At 33.6% G+C, this 5000-nt stretch overlaps 1 protein-coding gene across 14 annotated transcripts in view; it reads right to left on the reverse strand.

Annotated features, from left to right (window-relative positions):
• LOC122636337 (plasma membrane calcium-transporting ATPase 3) overlaps window positions 1-5000 on the reverse strand; it is an 88591-nt gene that overhangs the window by 51571 nt on the left and 32020 nt on the right. The gene's annotated exons all lie outside the window — the stretch shown is intronic.

Consider the following 5000-nt stretch of genomic DNA (forward strand, 5'->3'; position numbering starts at 1 on the left):
CCCCCCCCCCCCCCCCCCATTAAACCACGCTTGAACATATCCGAAAATCTTTTGTCGTTGCGAAATAAACGTGATCTCGATTTATCTATCGATATCAAAAACCGACGATTTCTATTGTAAAAAAAAAAAACTTGTAAATTAATTAAACAGTCGCAATCCGTTTCGATGGCACGATAAAGAGAAAGAGAGAGAGAGAGAGAGAGAGAGAGAGAACAAGTTTAAGAATAAATATTTCTATTGAAACTTATAAGTGATAATTGGCGTGAAAGAAAATACTAGGTCGATCGTTCGATAATTCGATTAATCGAAATTGTCGTTAACAATATCAGATTATGATAATCGATTGTTCGAGATGAAAACCGTTAGTTAGAAAAACGGTCATTAATATTTTTCACTTCCGTCGGATCGCTTCAATTTTCCACGTAGATAATATCATTGTTCTTCGATACTCGAATTGTTCGACCGTGACCAAAGTGTTGTTCTTTTTCTCTCTCTCTCTTCCTCTCTCTCTCTCTCTCTCTCTTTTCTTTTATTCTTTTTTTCTCTCTCTCTCTCTTTTTTTTTTTTGTCGACATAGAAGATTGCTTTCATCCGCGAGTGACGACCTACTTTGTGTGCACGCACGACTCATAACGGAAGGAAAATGTACATAACTTTTGTCAAGAAAATTACCAATTGCATTCGACAAAAAAAGGTAAGAGCAAATATAACGTAATTAAAAACAAAACAAAAAAAGAAACAAAGTAAAATCAAATCAAATCAAATCAAATCAAATCAAATCAAATCATAAGACAGGAAATACGATTGATAGTCCATTTTTGTATTTCCTCTTTCTCTCTCTCGCAAACATGAGAGATATTCGAATCAGAAAAATCGCGGTTTGAAATTGCGGCGTAACGTAGCGATTGTTGATAAAAATCTTCCGCCATCAAAGTCGAGACCGAAAAAAAAAAAAATCCCGGTCTTTTTAGCGTGTTGCAATAATGAAACAACGACGAAGTATGATTGGAAATAGCTATATCCTTCTCGTCGTCGTCGTCGTCGTCGTCGTCGTGATCGTGGTCGTTTAGAACGAAATTCGTTTTCCATAAAAAAAAAAAAAGAGAAAAAGAGAGAGAGAGAGAGAGAGAGAGAGAGAGAGAGAGAGAGAGAGAAAAGAAGAACAAAAAATATAATATTTTTTTTCGGATTACAAAACAAAAAAGGATTATATCTTCGGTCAAAAAATTTTTTTCTTTTATATACGTGTGTGTGTCTGTCTCGCGTGTATATACGTGTATATATATTTATAGAAAATTCTGTTAAGTTTTGATTATTTTTACGAAAGCAAATATGTACTGATACTAACAATAAACGTTCGAAGAACACACATGTATAGTATCTTAAAGAATACTTAACGTTCTGTTTCTCACATTCCATCTCTTTCTCTCTCTCTCTCTCTCTCTCTCTCTCTCTCTCTTTCTTTCTCACAGTGTTAGTTAGTTAATTCTATTTTCTATAATACATATCGGATGGGATTGGTAGTGCAAAATCCTCCCACGAAGTTGGAGGAATACAATGAATACAAGGATAGGAACGAATCAATGACTCATTTAACGTTGGGGAGACAAAGAATATATATATATATATACACAGAAAGAGAGAACACACACACACACACATATATATATATCTAGAGAAACGTTGATTCATACTACAAATAAAATTTTCAAGGTGTTATGAGCAACGAAGCGAAAAACCTACACACACATTTATATCTATGAATATACATATTTCGTTCCTATATATTTATAACAAAATATTGATATGCACGTAAATACACATGTATATATATATATATATATATATATAAAAATACATTTCGTTTCTATCTATCGAAACACACACACACACACACACACATATATATAATATCTACGAATATACGTTTGGTTAAAACTATATACAACTTTCTATCTATTTCTCTCTCTATGGTTCCTACCGTGTAAAATGTCTATCAGTTTCTCTCTCTCTCTCTCTCTCTCTCTCTCTCTCTCTCTCTCTCTCTCTCTCTCTCTCTCTCTCTCTCTCTCTCTCTCTCTCTCTCTCTCAATCCCTATCTCCGTCTGTCTTTTTCTATCCTATGCTTAACCCAATCCAGTATGGGTGGTGTACTAAAGTCGAACTTTCGTATGAGATCGCTAAAAGCTCCCAATATTGGTCAGGTTGCGCACGCATCCAAGCTTTAGCAAAAGCATCATCAGCAGAAGCGGAAGCAAGAGAGTTACTTTTGTGTCCGTCGAGTTACGTACACCACTACCACCAAACTACCACTATACCACCATCGTCGACGTTTTATTAATACTACCAAGCAACCCTACCGTTTATATGTGTTTTTCAGTTACCTTGTATACTGTTTAACCATCTCTCTCTTTCTCTCTCTCTCTCTCTCTCTCTCTCTCTCTTTATTTCTCTCTCTCTTTCTATCTTTCTCTCTCCTTCTTTCTTTCTCTATCTTTCTCTCTCTCTCTCTCTCTCTCTCACGTCAATCATCGTTGCAATTAACTCGGCCATGAGCGTTGTAGGCCAACGTTGTACAAATAATTTCGTGGTTCCCAAATAAAATAAGCTTACGTACGGTAGTATAATATGTATATGTATATATATATGTACAGGTACCGGTGTTAAACGATACGTTTACTAGACGTATTATATAGTCCATCCGTGTTGTATTATTATATTTCTTTCTATTTCGTGAACGTGTCGGACGTTCGTTAAAGTTAACGTCATCTTTGTTAAAAACAACAATGTCGGCAACATTAAACCGCTGGAGGCAGAGATTCTCTTTCTTTCTTTCTTTCTCTCTTTCTTTTTTATTTTTTTTTTGCTTTTACAAAGAAATATTTTACGAACGCGATCCCACGATTCCTTTTCTTTTTTCTTTTCTCCCTTTGTTTTCTAACAACGCGTATCTTCCTTTCGAATTTACACGTATGTATGCATGTACGTTTTTGTTCGTATCGTACAATCAAGAAGAAAAAAAAAAAGAGAGAGAAAGAAAATTATGTAGTACGAGTGAGAAAGTTAGGTGAAACGGAAGAAATCGTATAACATTTTTGCTAATTGTTAATTTACATCCTCGTGAAAATAGAAAATTCGAAATGAAACAATAACACGCACACGTCCGAGCTTTAAGATTAATTTATATAATAATAAAATGTATGTGTTGTGTGTGTGAGAGAGAGAGAGAGAGAGAGAGAATAGATGGAGAGATAGACGAAATTAAGGCGTTATCGAAAAAAAAAAAAAGAAAAGGAAACGTAGAGATATCAAAAATAAAATAATAACGAAGAAGAGTAGAAATTGAGGAAAGAGAGATAAACGAAAATAATGCTAATTATAACTATGAATAAATTTATAATAATAATAATTATATAAAAATAAGAAAGAAGATAAAAACACAAGGGAATACAAATTTTAAGAGAAATAGAAATAATTAATAATGACAAATATAATAACATGGAAATATAATATCTATCGCAATAAAGAGATTAATAAAAAGAGAGAAAGAGAGAGAGAGAGAGAGATAATATACAGACGAAAATAATATCTCGTTCGTTCTTGGAACAAAGTTGTATAGAATCACAGACGAAATAGAAAGAGAGAAAGAGAGAGAGAGAGAGAGAGTCTTTTCCAGGAAATAGATCGATAGGAAGTACATTCCCAATTAGAATGGAAACCTTTCACTCGTGGTATTACGATACCGAGGATAATAGACTCTTCGTGTGTATCGTTGCGTGATCTCGTTTTATCGGTTTAAATAAATCAATTTCGAGTTTAGGAATTTATTTTCTCTCTCGATGTTCTTTCGAGATAAACGTATAAAAAATAAAAAAATAAAAATAATGAAAATAAAAAAATGAAGAAGAAATAAAAAGAGGAAAAAGAAAAGCAACTTTTTTTTGTTCTTCTTTCTATTCGTTTCTTTCTTCCTTTTTTTCTTTTCTTTTTCTTTGTTCTTTTTGTTCATTTATTTATTTTTTTATTTCTTTATTTCTCTATTTCTTTTTTTTTTTCTTCTTTCGGAAGGAACATCATTCTTCTCGAATTATATCGAGATATATATCGCATCAACGTGAATCCACTTGCACGCGCTTATTTATTTATGGAAAAAAGTCATATCGTGTTTCTCTCAATCTCTCTCTCTCTCTCTTTCTTTCTTTCTTTCTCTATCTCTCCATCTATCTGTCTCTCTCTTTTCCTACGCTCTTATTCTCGGTTATCAAATTCCATTTGGGACTCTATTTGCAGCACATTCCATGTACTTCAATAGCCCTTTTTTCTCTCGACTAAACCTCCTTCGTCCTTCATCCTCCATCCTCCACTTCGTCGTTGTCCCCCTTACGAAGGCATTTCTTCTTTCATATCGTACCGAAGTTCTTTTCGCTTGTTCTCGAAACGATTTTTATTCTCTGATAAATCGAGGAAAGATAGAGATAGAGAAAAGAGAGACAGAGAAAGAGAGAATGCTTGGATTGATCCTTTGTCTGCCACTTTCCACTATATCTCTCTTACTTTTATTATACTAGAAAGAGAAAGAAAATAAGGAAAATAAAACGAGAGGAAAAAGAAAAAAAGAAAGAAGAAAGAAAAAAAAAACGAAAAGATAGGGTGGGGCAGTGCAGGTTGCTGGGAATAGGAAATACGAAAAGAATTTCATTTCAGAAAGGAGAAGAGAGGAGGGGCTTCGTTAGAAATTACAAAAGGAGTTTCTCTTTGTTTTTTCCACGGGCTGAGAAACCGAGAAAGTGAAGTTAATTCAGTAATTTAAAATATTTTCTCAGTGGTCGCTCCCGAGAAAATGAAATAAAAATCTTTCATCGTTAGGAATGAATGGATGGTGATGATAAAAGTCCTTCTCTTTTTTTCTTCTTCTTTTTCAAAGTGACTAAACACGACTTTCTCTCTCTCTCTCTCTCTTTTTCTTGGATAGAAAAAAATTCTTTTTCTATGATATTGAA

The sequence above is a fragment of the Vespula pensylvanica genome, chromosome 21 (assembly GCF_014466175.1).
Source record: "Vespula pensylvanica isolate Volc-1 chromosome 21, ASM1446617v1, whole genome shotgun sequence".
Lineage (NCBI taxonomy): Eukaryota > Metazoa > Arthropoda > Insecta > Hymenoptera > Vespidae > Vespula > Vespula pensylvanica.